Source organism: Triticum aestivum, chromosome 2B, assembly GCF_018294505.1.
Source record: "Triticum aestivum cultivar Chinese Spring chromosome 2B, IWGSC CS RefSeq v2.1, whole genome shotgun sequence".
In the NCBI taxonomy this organism is placed as follows: domain Eukaryota; kingdom Viridiplantae; phylum Streptophyta; class Magnoliopsida; order Poales; family Poaceae; genus Triticum; species Triticum aestivum.
Window position 1 is genome coordinate 632,828,246 of NC_057798.1, and position 15,374 is coordinate 632,843,619.

Genomic DNA, 15,374 nt, shown 5'->3' on the forward strand with positions numbered 1-15,374 from the left:
AGCATGTCTCCAATCCTTTGAGCATTTACAGCCGTTATGCTGTCCGAGTCATCTCAGGTCTCTAAACAGTCTGTTGCACTTGCAAATTCCTTCCTCCCGTTTCAATGTTCCTTTGGGCCAGATTAACCACACTAATTAGTGAGTTGAGGTACTCCGTTACCTTGACATATATGTTGGAGATATTATTATGACCCTAGGTGTCTTAGGGGATCATCTAGTAATTTAGCCATGATTTGTGTTTCCAGTGTGATGATTCTGGCTTTTATTCTCGAAAGCATCCCGTGATGCCACTTAGTAGTAGGTATTCTACTCCTGGGTTCTGAACCCGAGATTCACTCTACCTACTTCATGTTGATAGTAATTGCTAGTGCCTTTAGTATATTAGTAACCTTTGCGATAGTCCTCGAGGTCCGTGGTATATCGTTCTTCCAAATACCATGAACCATTATGGCAGAAGTTTGTTGGATCAAAAGATCACAACAGGCCCTCTATGAGTTCTCCATGCTATATTGTGACTCTGCCAGCTCAACCTTTCTGCATGGGTTATCCGGAAGAATTATGTTGAACTTTGTTCGGCATACCAACCCATGTATCCACAACTCAGAAAGTTATATGTTCCTTTGAGTTGTCCCTCTTTAGTTGTCTACTGACCTTCGTCTATCAATTGATAGTCAAGAGTATGCGTGCGTTCGTTTGTCGATGCCTATTACTCTTGTGGTCCGTCAAGCCATTCTGTCCTGAATGACTTGGAGAAACAAACTCCAGTACCTCATCCATATCTAGGATTGGGTCAATGTAGTGGTATTCCGCAGATCAGATGCCAATCCAGCTTTTGGTTCTGTTCTACCTTGGAGTATTACCCCCTTTATGTCAGAATTGTCATGAGAACTGCACCAACTTTCATGAATTTTGACGTAGTAATACTTCTCACCATCATTAATCATTCCTCGGCCATCGTGTTGATGCAACCGGAATACCGACAAATGAATTGTGATGTGTGAAATCAATACTCCCAGCAACCTCGTTGCTTGGTAGTTAAGGGGCAATAATGTCATTCTTAGCGTGTTGGTTTTTGAATCATCCTTCTAAGACTGATCGTGCTACCTAGTCCTTATTTTGGTGCACCCTTCGATTGATGAGTTAGGATTTTGTCAAGTCCTCGCTCATTTGATCATATCGTCTTGCCCTGAAAAGCAAGATTGTTCTCCGAGCTTAGTAACATATCGGTGGTTCGTGATTTTCGAATATCTTCTCAGAAGTATTACCAGGTTGTCACCTGACCGCTATGTTGAGCTCGTGATCAAGTTGGTTTTTTGTGAAACCACCCTTCTCCAAGAATCGGTGTTAGATATCCCTGAGCTAGTTGGTTAAGCTAGACAACAACTTGGAGAGTTGGAAGATAAAAGCTTGCCTGACTTAGTTCGTTCCAAAGGGATATTCTTGTGAAGTGTGTGTTGAAGAAAGATGATATCTTCATCGATTGGTCCCTGTGGTCAGTTGTTGGACCTATTGTCTTATCAATCCTTTGATTTGAGTGTGGGCTATCGTCAAATCAAGTCAGAACCAACGATGCTCGTAATGTTGTCTTATTCGTGGTTGATCCCTCGAGCATACACCATTACATCTTTGGTCTGACCAATGCTATCACTTGTTCACTTAACTATAGAATTCCTTTTAAAAGGAAACCCAGATGAATAGTTGTTGAGCCCATTGACAACATCCTTATCTCCTCCATGATTTTGTTGGACAATAAGTTAGTGTTGGAAACTTTTGAAGCATTTGTTCATGCTAGCTCATGAAGCATATGTCCGGATGAAAGTTGTGACTTTCTCTAATTCACGTGCACTTGGTGTAAGTTGCCGCCGTGTATCCGAGAAAGATTGTTTTTGCTTCCTTGGAATCATCCCAAGTCAGTCATGCATGTGTGAAGTATACATTGGATTGTGAGATTAGCTACCTCCATTCTATATGTGTCCCGAGCACACCAAGCCACTGATTGATTTGTTCAAGGAGAAGAAGTTCCTTCTTAAGAGTATACCTTATGCAAGGACTTCGATATCCTCGATGATGGTTTTCCCCCGGAACTCGGTAGTGTTTTATTATAAGACTACCATGTGTTCATGTTTGTCTGTGACAGCGTGTTCACACGTGTGTAGCAGAACCAGCTCATGTTTTGGAGCTTGCTATCGTAGTTCATTTCCCGAGAATCTCGCAACGTCATCTCGTCGATTTATGTTGCAAACTTTCTTATTCTTCCTAGACTCGATGAGTCTGGAATATCCTGACACCAACCAGATCTGAATCTCAGGCAGATATGATGGTTGGAATATTTCCCAAGAATTATAATATTGGTCGCGCGATAACCGGTAAAGTGGATGTCGTGGCCAACACACCCAGCCGGAAGACCTGTTATTATAATATCTTGATTGAAGAAGTTGGCCACCTCCCCATAGGGATTTCGTAGGGTTTACTCCCTAGTTTCCCCTATGGATTTTTGTATTCCCGAAGTCCGACCTTTTACTTGATGTTCTAGATATCAAACCATATCTATGAATGGGTTACACTAGCACATCAAGGAGAACATTAGAAGCGGAGTGCTAAATGTCTCTCGGTCGATCATTCAGATTTTATTTCCTTGGCCTCGCTAAGATGAAATCTGAGAAGTGTTATCTTCCTTTGCATGTGCATCGTCCATCACTATTCATCATGGTAGTATGTTGTGCTGTCGGCACCCTTGACCCGGATGTTGGTAAAACCTTGATGATTATGGAAATGCTCAAGTTCTTGAGAGCACGCACAAGTGCTAGGTGTTATCATCGGCACTAACTGGGATGCTCTCAGTTTCCTCGGCAATGCTATCACCTATTCAAACAGTGAATTCACTCTTTATTGTTGGGTTCTTCCCCAGTTACCAGAATCATTCCTAGCATTTGCATTTTGTTCCTAGCTTGCACCGCCAATGTGCCATTCTACCATGGGTCTCTTCCATTTCCGGTGGCAAGGAAATTCATCCATTACGTTGTCTTCAACAAGGTAATCCACATCATCCAAGTCCGAGTATGCCATTCTACCGACCCCCTCCAAATGATCGTGTGTGATTGCCTTAGGCTGGTTTAAAGAGTTTCAATAATCTCTGAATCAAAAGTAATTCTTTTTGCCACTTAAGGGAATATCTCTACGAGTCACCTTCCCTAAGGTGTATCGTTATGGTATCATGGCAACTCAACTCCTCGCTACGTTGACAATCGTTTACCACCTTCTTAGGTGTGGAATTATTGTCCACCTAGTGAACCTTCGTCATCTGCTTCCCTCCATTCCTATGGATGTGTGCTTCGCCTCTCAGCTCGAGAGATGTTGCTATGTCTCATTCCATGAGTTAATCCTGAGTTGTTCGACCTTCGAGAAGAACCATTCTTTTAGGATCTTTCCTTTCCTCTCGTTGTCATGATAGTTGGAGTTCTCAAGGCAAGACTTCAAGACAATGATGGTGAATGAATCAACGTTCAACTGAAGTGCACCCTGGATCATGAAGATTATACTAGTTGCGTTTACCTTTCACCTTACCCTACGCTGGAATCTCGAGACGAGATTCTTGTTTAGTGGGGGTGAGTTGTCACATCCCTAGCTTTACCCTGGCCTTGGACTAGCTTGGTTGCTGCATCATGTTTAAATTCAAATGAAATTTGAATTGAGGAATTTTCAAAGCCTCAGAATCCTTTAAAAAAAATGAAATGATCAAGATAAAAATTGCCTCAAATAAGTCCAAGAAAATGTTCTTGTTATCCTCTGGAAATATTGGCAAGAGGTAAAATCCAAACCAATATTTTCGGTATCTCAGAAACATTTATTTTGGGTATTTGAATTAAATCAATAGCTATTTGAATTGGACTTATATCTACTGTTAAATAAATATAGGTCCAATAATTCTAAAATATTTTTGTGGAGCATTGTTTTAATTCTTTTAGCTCCTAAAAATATTGTCAGAAGCAAAATAAATTGAATTGGTCTCAAAACCAAATTCAAAACAAACCTGCAAAATAGAAAACAGAATTAAAAAAAAGAAAGAGAGAGAGAGAGACTACCTGGGCCACTTACCTGTAGCCGGCCCAGCTGGCCAGCTCCTCCCGCTGGCCCAGCCCACCGCCGCCTCCCTCCCCTGTCGCCTTCCTCCTCTGCCAGGAGGACGGGCACGCGCCCGGCGCGCGCGGCCACGCGCCCCGGCCACCTCCTCCCTGCTTCGGCCACCTCCTGCCTCCCTGCTTGCCTCCACTACTCCCTGGAGACGCCACGCGGCCCCCACGAACTCTCTCACTCTCCCGTATCTCTCCCTCCGTCCCTATCCCCTCTGCTCTCTCTCTCTCACGATCGACCACGAGCACCCGAGAGCACCGACGAGCTCCACCGCGGCCAGTGTCCACCCCTCGCCTCGGCGATGCTTCCAGAGGAACCGCCGCGCCTTCCTCTTCGTCCCCACCAACTCACGTGACGTCGGGAGCCCTGCATCGCCGCCCACGTCGCCGTTCCCCTCCTCAGCCACCGGAACTCGCCGCTGTTCGATTCGCCGGCTCCGGACCATCCCTGGCCTCGTCTCCGCCTCGAATGGATCCGTTGTGAGCCTCCGCTGCCTCTCCTGTGCTCGCCCCCTCCGTTCTCGCCCCCTAGCCCCATCTCCCACCGCGGCCGAGAGCTTCTCGCTGCCGGCCATGGCGTGGCCGTGGCCACAGCCACCGCAGCTCGTTCCCGAGCCCACCATCGTGATCAACACGGTCGCATGAAACCGTAGACACCCACAACGCCTCCTCCCGTGCTCTGTAACGCCACCCCGAGATTGCCCGAGCTCCGGCAGCCGCAAAAGAGCTCGCCGCCGGCAGCTCCGGCCACCCCAGCTCCTCCCACTTGCACTACCAGACGCGCGCGACCCCCAGCTACGCGTAGGACCAATCCGCCGTCCAAATGGTCGCCTGTGGGCGAAACCCGATGCGCTCCGCCGCCACTGACCTCGCCGGCGACGAGCCGTTGGCCTAACCCCGGTCTAGTTAACCACTAATGACCCAGCTAACCTCCCCAGAGCCACTGACGTATGGGCCCCACGCCTTAGTTAATATTTATTATTTTCTGTTAAGTGTTAAACTAACCCCACGGGCCCACAGGTCAGTTTGACCTGGCCACGTCACACGTTGACTGGCCCCACATGACAGAGTTGACTTGATGACGTGGCCTTTGACCCGGCCCCACCTGCCATTGACACTAACTAGCCCTGTGTCACTGACGTGTGGCCCCCACACGTCAGGTTTGACCAGCAGCAGCGTCTGTTGACCTGCTGACGTCATAGTGACGCAATGCTGACGCAATAAGTATTTTCTGGATTTAAAAAAATAATCAGGAAATTCCAGAAAATGCCTAAAACTTCAATAAATCATAGAAAATTAACCGTAACTCCAAATTAAATAATTTATATATGAAAAATTATCAGAAAAATTCAAGGAATCCATCTGTACCATTTTCATGCATGTTAGAACAACTTATCACTACTGTTTAGGACAAATGAATTAAATGGCATTTGAATAATCACATATGGAGTTTGAATTTGAATCTTGTATTCAAACCAACTTCATTTAATCTGGTTTTAGATGCATTAGCCCAAAACACATTCATTTTGCCATGTCATAGCATGCATCATATTGTGCATTGCATTGATCGTGTTTTTTTCTGAATTGCCGGTATTTGTCCCCTCTCGATAGACATGTACCGATGATGTGATCGTTGACACTGATGAAGACTCAATGTTATCTTCAGAAGTGCCAGGCAAGCAAAACCCCCTTGTTCATTCCGATAAAATCCCACTCTCTCGCTCCTGCTCTCTTTTACTGCATTAGGACAACATCGATTCATCTGTTACTTGCTGCGGTAGCTGAACCCCTTTATCCTTTGCATGACCTGTCATTCCACAGTAAATAGATGAAACCCACTAGCATGAGTAGGAGTTGTTTGAGCCCTGTTGTGCCTACTCATTCATGTTTGTTTGTCATGCCTGCTACTGCTTAGAGTTGAGTCAGGTCTGATTCATCGGGGATGAATCAGAGGTGTGTGAGCATGTCCTACTGTGTGTGAGCTAAGTGTGTGAACACGATTTGGTAAAGGTAGCGGTGAGAGGCCATGTAGGAGTACATGGTGGGTTGTCTCATTGCAGCCGTCCTCAGGAACTGAGTTCTGTGTTTGTGATCCATGATTCAGCTACTACCACGCATTGGGCCCGAAACCAATGGACCCTCTCGGCTTCTTAATCACCCTTGTCCTCTGTCCAGGAGTTGCAAGTAGTTTCTGGTGTTTGTAGTATGCTGGAGGCCATGCGCAGCGCTGACCGTAGGGGTGGGCTGTGATGCGGTAGGCACGTGGCCGGGTAAACCGGGCGCCCGTTTGGTGTCACGGAACCCTGTACACATCGTTTGGGGCTGTGAGCGAAACTCCGGCCGGATCTCCTCATGGATGGAACCCGAATAGGCGATAAACCTGGACTAGAGACTTGAGTGTTTAGGTAGGCCGTGGCCGACACCCACGTTGGGCTTCCGCTTGAAGGTTGCCGAGTACATGTCGTGTAAACGGCGGTAAGTGGTGAGAGCGTGTGTGAAGAAGTACACCCCTGCAGGGTTAACATCATCTATTCGAATAGCCGTGTCCGCGGAGAAGGACTTCTGGGTTGCTTATATCAGTTCATAGACAAGTGAAAGTGGATACTCTAAAATACGCAAGATAAGCGTGAGTGCTATGGATGGCATTCTCGTAGGGAGACGGGAGTGGATCCATAGTGGTGTATTGATATGGTGAATATGTGGACTCGTGTGCGCCACCTCAAAGAGTCGCTTGCAGTCGTAGTTTAGGATAGCCACCGAGTCAAAGCTGGCTTGCTGCAGTTAAACCCCACCATCCCCTTTGTTGATAATGATGCATATGTAGATAGTTCTGATGTAAGTCTTGCTGGGTACATTTGTACTCACGTTTGCCTATTTTATGTTTTTGCAGAGAGACTTCGGTCTCGCTAGTAGTTCCGCATGGACTTCGACGTTTAGCTTGTTACCTCAGCTACGATCTTGTGCCCTCGGCAGGATCTGGTAGATAGTCAGGCTTCTCAGCCTTTTTCATTTATAGATGTCTGTACTCAGACATGATAGCTTCCACTTGTGCTTTGACTTGTATGCTCTGATTGTTGGGTCATGAGACCCATGTTTGTAATATCTCGCTCCTCGGAGCCTATTGAATAAACTACTTGAGTCGTAGAGTCATTTTGTGATGCCATGTTGTATTGCACATATCGAGCATATTGTGTGTATGTTATTGAAATGCTTGGTATGTGTGGGATCTGACTATCTAGTTGTTTATCTTTAGTAGCCTCTCTTACCGGGAAATGTCTCCTAGTGTTACCGCTGAGCCATGGTAGCTTGCTACTGCTCTGGAACACTTAGGCTGGCCGGCATGTGTCCTTCTTCGTTCCTGTGTCTGTCCCTTCGGGGAAATGTCACGCTTTGAGTACCGGAGTCCTGTTAGCCCGCTACAGCCCGGTTTACCGGAGTCCTGCTAGCCCAGTGCTACAGCCCGGACCCACTTGCTGATGACCGACACGTTCGAAGCTGGGTCATGGATGCCTGTCCCTGTAAGTCTGTGCCACTTTGGGTTTACGACTAGTCATGTCAGCCCGGGCTCCTTATCATATGGATGCTAGCGACACTATCATATACGTGAGCCAAAAGGCGCAAACGGTCCCGGGAAAAGGTAAGACGACACCCGTGGAGATACCGTGTGTGAGGCCGCAAAGTTATTGTCACATCCCTAGCTTCTGGCATTGCACTAGTACTAGCCTTTGGTGATGCATCATGTTTACTTTTACAGAAAGTTGAAATGGGGATTGTCCAAACCCTAGCATTTTAAGAATTCACCAGGTTCACCTAAAATATTTTCAGTCAATCCAAGTGGCTTTCAAAAATGTTCATCATTTTTGGAAAAATGCTGGAAACAGTAACCAGAGATGATGCACATTTTTCCATGTCATTTTGGATCTTTGAACTAATATATATTGTATTTGAGTTGGAGCAAATATATGTTATATATATTTTTAATGCTTCAATAATTCTGATATTTTGTGAGGGGCTCTGGAATATTACTTTCAGTCCCTGCAAAAATTATTGGAAGAAACAAAAATGATTTAGTGTTTGAACTAAATCAAAACAGATGAAACAAATAGAAAACAATGATTAAAAAATAAAACAGAGCAAAAATAAAAAGGGAGACGGCCACCTGGGCCACTTACCTGCTTACCTGCCCGGCCCAGCTCCTCCCGCTGGCCCAGCCCACCACCACAGCCTCCCTGTCGTCTTCCTCCCTGGACAGGAGGACGAGGGCGTGTGCCCGACGCTCGCCGGCACGCGCGCGCGCCACCTCCCCCCTGCTGGCCACCTCCTGCTTCCCCCGGACTCCCTTGATGCCCCGGACGAAGCCACGCAGCTGCCCCGCACCGCTCTCACTCTCCCTCGCCCTCCCCTTCTTCCCCTGCTCTCTCTCCCTCTCACCCGAGAACCACCGCCGCCACCGACGCCGATTGCCGCAGCCACCGTGCTCCTCTCGCCTCCCCGACGCCTCCCAGAGCTCCGCAAGTCCTCCCTCGTCCTCCTCGTCGTCTCACGCGACCAGAAGAGCCCCGGAACGCCGCCCCCGACGTTTTCCCCCTCGCCGGCCGCCGAGGATCTTCTCCGTCGAATTCGGCCACTCTGGCGCGCCCCCGAGCTCGCTGACCCTCCCTGCGTGATCCCTGTGAGCTCCACTCCGTTTCCCCTCCTCCATTTTGTTCGTTTCCGTGCCGTAGCACCCCGGCCACATTCCCGAGCGCCGCCGTCCGCCATGGACGCCGGGCATGGCACTGACGTGCTGCTGCGGCCAGACCGACGAGCCTAGCGTGCTCCTAGCTGCCCCAGGAGTCCGCATAGCCCCTCAGCCAGCCCCCTAGCGCCCCGTAACCTCGCTCCGCCCAAACCCGAGCTCCGGCAGCCGCTGCGGCCCCCACTCCGGCGAGCTCCGGCCACCCCCGCACCTCCCGATGGCCCCCCTAGATGCGCACGGGCACGGGCTACCCTCTGGTGCCCTTGGCTTGGCCCAAAACCCCTCGCAGCGCCACTCCGGCGAGCTCCCGCCGCAGTTTTGGTCGTCGCCGGCCGAACTCCGGCGAAGTCGACGTGGCTTAGTTAATTAGTCACTAACCCCCCCACCTACTGACGCTGACAAGTGGGCCCCAGGGCTTAGTCAAAGCTAACCAGCCCGGGTCAACGCGGGATTAGTCCCTGTGTCACTGACGTGTGGACCCCACACGTCAGGTTTGACCTGGGGCGCTCGGTTGACCCTGCTGACGTCACTATTACGTCATGCTGACGCAGTATTTGTTCTAGAATTTAAATAAATCCTAAATGATTTATAAATTCCAGAAAATGACTAAAACTTCCAAAATTCATAGAAAATTAACCGTAACTCCAAATTTAATAAATTATATATGAAAAATTATCAGAAAAATTCAAGGAATCCATCTGTACCATTTTCATGCATGTTAGAACAACTTATAGCTGCTGTTTAGCACAAATCAATTAAAGGGCATTTAAATAATCACATATGGAGTTTGAATTTGAATCTTGGATTCAAACCAACTTCATTTAATCTGGTTTTAGTTGCATTAGCTCAAAACACATTCATTTTGCCATGTCATGATCATGCATCATATTGTGCATTGCATTGATTGTGTTCCTTTCTGTGTTGCCGGTATTTGTCCCCTCTCGATAGACGTGATACCGATGACGTGATCGTTGACACTGATGAAGACTCAATGTTATCTTCAGAAGTGCCAGGCAAGCAAAACCCCCTTGTTCATTCCGATACAATCCCACTCTCTCGCTCCTGCTCTCTTTTACTGCATTAGGACAACAACGATTCATCTGTTACCTGCTGCGGTAGCTGAACCCCTTTATCCTTTGCATGACCTGTCATTGCCACAGTAAATAGATGAAACCCACTAGCATGAGTAGGAGTTGTTTGAGCCCTGTTGTGCCTACTCATTCATGTTTGTTTGTCATGCCTGCTACTGCTTAGAGTTGAGTCAGGTCTGATTCATCGGGGATGAATCAGAGGTGTGTGAACATGTCCTACTGTGTGTGAGCTAAGTGTGTGAACACGTTTTGGTAAAGGTAGCGGTGAGAGGCCATGTAGGAGTACATGGTGGGTTGTCTCATTGCAGCCATCCTCAGGAACTGAGTTCTGTGTTTGTGATCCATGATTCAGCTACTACCACGCATTGGGCCCGAAACCAATGGACCCTCTCGGCTTCTTAATCACCCTTGTCCTCTGTCCAGGAGTTGCAAGTAGTTTCTGGTGTTTGTAGTATGCTGGAGGCCGTGGGCAGCGCTGACCGTAGGGGTGGGCTGTGATGCGGTAGGCACGTGGCACGGTGTACCGGGCGCCCGTTTGGTGTCTCGGGAACCCTGTTCACATCGTTTGGGGCTGTGAGCGAAACTCCGGCCGGATCTCCTCATGGATGGAACCCGAATAGGCGATAAACCTGGACTAGAGACTTGAGTGTTTAGGCAGGCCATGGCCGACACCCACGTTGGGCTTCCGCTTGAAGGTTGCCGAGTACATGTCGTGTAAACGGCGGTAAGTGGTGAGAGCGTGTGTGAAGAAGTACACCCCTGTAGGGTTAATATGATCTATTCGAATAGCCGTGTCCGTGGAAAAGGACTTCTGGGTTGCTTATATCAGTTCATAGACAAGTGAAAGTGGATAATCTAAAATACGCAAGATAAGCGTGAGTGTTATGGATGGCGTTCTCGTAGGGGAACGAGAGCGGATCCATAGTGGTGTATTGATATGGTGAATATGTGGACTCGTGTGCGCCACCTCAAAAGAGTTACTCGCAGTCGTAGTTCAGGATAGCCACCGAGTCAAAGCTGGCTTGCTGCAGTTAAACCCCACCATCCCCTTTGTTGATAATGATGCATATGTAGTTAGTTCTGATGTAAGTCTTGCTGGGTACATTTGTACTCACGTTTGCCTATTTTATGTTTTTGCAGAGAGACTTCGGTCTCACTAGTAGTTTCGCGTGGACTTCGACGTTTAGCTTGATACCTCAGCTACGATCTTGTGCCCTCGGCAGGATCTGATAGATAGTCAGGCTTCTCAGCCTTTTTCATTTATAGATGTCTGTACTCAGACATGATAGCTTCCGCTTGTGCTTTGACTTGTATGCTCTGATTGTTGGGTCATGAGACCCATGATTGTAATATCGCGCTCCTCGGAGCCTATTGAATAAATTACTTGAGTCGTAGAGTCATGTTGTGATGCCATGTTGTATTTGCACATATCGAGCATATTGTGTGTATGTTATTGAAATGCTTGGTATGTGTGGGATCTGACCATCTAGTTGTTTATCTTTAGTAGCCTCTCTTACGGGGAAATGTCTCCTAGTGTTTCCACCGAGCCATGGTAGCTTGCTACTGCTCCGGAACACTTAGGCTGGCCGGCATGTGTCCTTCTTCGTTCCTGTGTCTGTCCCTTCGGGGAAATGTCACGCGATGAATATCGGAGTCATGTTAGCCCGCTACAGCCCGGTTCACCGGAGTCCTGCTAGCCCAGTGCTACAGCCTGGATTCACTCGCTGATGACCGACACGTTCGATGCTGGGTCATGGATGCCTGTCCCTGTAAGTCTGTGCCGCTTTGGGTTTACGACTAGCCATGTCAGCCCGGGCTCCTTATCATATGGATGCTAGCGACACTGTCATATACGTGTGCCAAAAGGCGCAAACGGTCCCGGGCAAAGGTAAGGCGACACCCGTGGGAATACCGTGCGTGAGGCCGCAAAGTGATATGAGGTGTTACATGCTAGATCGATGTGGCATCGAGTCGGGGTCCTGACATTTTGCTTCTTCAAACTTCTTGCAGTGGCGACGAGCCTTTTATGAAGATTCGTATGCTCTGGTGATGTGAGATCATCTTCGTCGGGGATGGGTTGCTTGTCTAGTTCATGTCCGGCTGGCTGCTTGTTGACATGTGCGTCGTCCGCTGCTTCACCCTGCTCTAGGGCCGGATCCGTATGGGTGCCGTTTTTATCGAGGCCGGTCTTCGGGCGGCGCTTGCGTCGCCGTTTTGGTTGTTTGTTGGGGGAGTTGTCCTTCGCCACGTCCCGTTTTTCCTCATTATCGCTTCCTTTTGGTGTATCCACCATGTATACGTCGTGAGTTGGGGTGGCTTTCCCGTGCCCGGTAGGCGTTGGTTCTTGGTCGTCTCCGGCATCGTCGTCCATACCGTCGATGTCTTCGGAGTCATAGTTTAGCATGTTGGTTAGATCATCGACAGTGGCTATTAATTGGGCGGTGGGTGGGCTTTGAATTTCTTCGTCATCCGCATCCCAACTGTCCTGGCCGCAGTCCGGCTAGGGCTCTCCTGATAACGAGAGATACTTTAGCGAACTCAGGATGTCGCCGAAAGGTGAGCGTTGAAAGATGTCCGCTGCGATGAACTCCATGATCCGCGCCCGATCGGATTCGATCGGAGGGGGCGCGGGAGGTTCGGAGTCCGGCTAGGAGTCCGGCACCTCGGAGTCACGAGCTTTATGAGGGACAAAGTCATTGTTCGGCTCTATCGCCGTAGAGGTTGCAGCCCACGAGGCGGTGTCTAGCCATCCATCCTCGATCTGCGCAGCCGGCTCCGAATTGAAGATCGAAGCGGGTTCGAGTGCGGCCTCCAGGGTACTGTCCGGCTGCCGAGCTAAATCATGCTCGCTGTCACAGTGCGGCACGCTCGGCTATGGCTCGAATCCATCGAGGATCAAGTCCCCGCGGATGTCAGCCGTGAAGTTCAAACTTCCAAATCTGACCTGACGGCCAGGGGCGTAGCTTTCGATCTGCTCCGAACGGCCAAGCGAATTGGCCCGCAGTGCTAAGCCGCCGAATACGAAGATCTGTCCGGGGAGAAAGGTCTCACCCTGGACTGCGTCATTGATGATGGTCGAAGTAGCCATCGAGCCTATCGGTGACGACACAGAGGAACTCTCAATGAAAGCACCAATGTCGGTGTCAAAACCGGCGGATCTCGGGTAGGGGGTCCCGAACTGTGCGTCTAGGCGGATGGTAACAGGAGACAAGGGACACGATGTTTTACCCAGGTTCGGGCCCTCTTGATGGAGGTAAAACCCTACGTCCTGCTTGATTAATATTGATGATGTGTGTTACAAGAGTGGATCTACCACGAGATCAAGGAGGCTAAACCCTAGAAGCTAGCCTATGGTATGATTGTTGTTCGTCCTATGGACTAAGGCCATCCGGTTTATATAGACATCGGAGAGGGCTAGGGTTACACAAAGTCGGTTACAATGGTAGGAGATCTACATATCCGTATCGCCAAGCTTGCCTTCCACGCCAAGGAAAGTCCCATCCGGACACAGGACGAAGTCTTCAATCTTGTATCTTCATAGTCTTGGAGTCCGGCCGATGATGATAGTTCGGCTATCCAGACACCCCCTAGTCCGAAACTCCCTCAGAGGCGCTGGAGGTGCTAGTTGGGTTCCCTGCAGAGACAAGGAGAAGAAGGTGTTGGCTTGCTGTAATTGGGTGGCGGCGGAAAACAAGGGAACTGGTCGGAGCGATCCGGTTGGGTGGATTTGGGAGGATCCCGAGGAAGAAGGGGGGAGGTTGGTTGGCTGGCGGTGGCATGATGGGAAAGGGTGGATGAGACAGCTAGGGGCTAGGGTTTGATCTGATTATATAGGATGTGAGGAGAGGTTTGGGGCTACCTCATCCCAACGATCGTAATTGGATGGCTGAGAAAAATATAGGTTAGGAAGTCCAATAAAGAAAATGGAGATACTTTCGGGATGTTTGGAGATGATTTGGATCCAACGGTGACGACTGCTCGGGTCGGGTTCGAGGGAGGTTTCGGACGCGCACGCGAGGGGGTCTGAGAGAGGTTAGGTGGTTTGACAAGAGGGAACCGAAAACACAGTTTGTCTCAAAAGGGTCAACGAACGCAATGGAGGGAAGCGAGGAGCGGCAACTACGAGCGGATGCAAGCTTTATGAAAACATGCAGATGCAATGCGGATGATGCTATGAGATGCATGACAAGAACAAAATGCAAAACAAAAGACACAAACCCAACCACGAAGGAAAATATCACATCGCATCTCCGGAAAAGGCAAGAGCTGGAGTTACGAATATGGAAAGTTGTATCCGGGGCATTACATCCCTTCTCCCCTTTCTTCAATGTTGTGATATCGCATTACCAGATCCACCTGCTGCATCTGGACCCCCTCTCTGTTATCCTTCTCGCCGTCTTTGCCTTCCTCTGCGAGGCCATGGTAGGCATCACTCCTTCTATGGGTTGTTTTTCCATTTCTTCTTGCTTCGGTTGGTCGACACCCGCCAGTGCTCTGGGTGCGCGACCTTTGAATCTATGGCCGCAACCGCTGGTTCGGGAATCGACTTCGAGCTCTCGCCTGCTGCGAAGGGATTTCAGAAGCAGTGGCTTCTCATGGACGCCCGCACGTTCAGCCCCCTGCTCTTGACTCCTGGGCACCGGCCTCGCCTAGCTCCGGTTGGTGCCATGAGAGGCTCTCCGTCCGGCATCGTGTTTTCATCTGGAAGAGATTGGCGAGGCTTCAGGAGCTGGAAGTCACAATGTCAATGGTGGTGAAGGAATTCGTCGGGTAGCGCATTGCTCCCCTCCAGTGCCATTCTCGCCCAATGTGGGACTTCATAGGCGTTGAAGATCCGATGAGGCTGCAGAGGCCATCGTTGGCTGCCGAGACTTTGAGCATGGTGCTCAAACTCCTAACCAGCAAGCCCGAGCCCGCTGACCTTCTGGGGGGGTGGCTGCCTTCTCTATCTGCGCTCGAACAAGACAGCCATCGCTGGGCAGATGCCTCTGTTTTTGACGAGTGGGGGTTGCTTCCAAAGGGCCTTGAGGGGCCCCGTGAGAATCCCTTCTTCCTCACTCCTCTCCTGATCGATCCTGCTGCGCGTGCCCTGAGTGTGGAGGCAGGGGGCACGTGCCTCCAGCAGCAGTTGGGGGCTCCTCTGGAGGTCCAGTGCCCTTAGTGGCCCAGGAGGCCGAGGCTCTTGGGGCCCTGGAAGGAGCTTCTGCAGAACTAACGCAACCCCAAGCTCCGGAAGCAGACGCCCCTGATGCCCAGGGTAGCGGCACCAGAGTGGCTGCTCGCAGTGAGGAGCCCACCAATGGCTCCGGAGCCACAAGCCAAAAGATGTCGCCGGGTACTCCTGCCCCTAGGGTCCCTACCCCGGCTGGCCCGCCAAGCATTCCTCCTCCTGAGGATCGCCCGTCATGGTCCGGT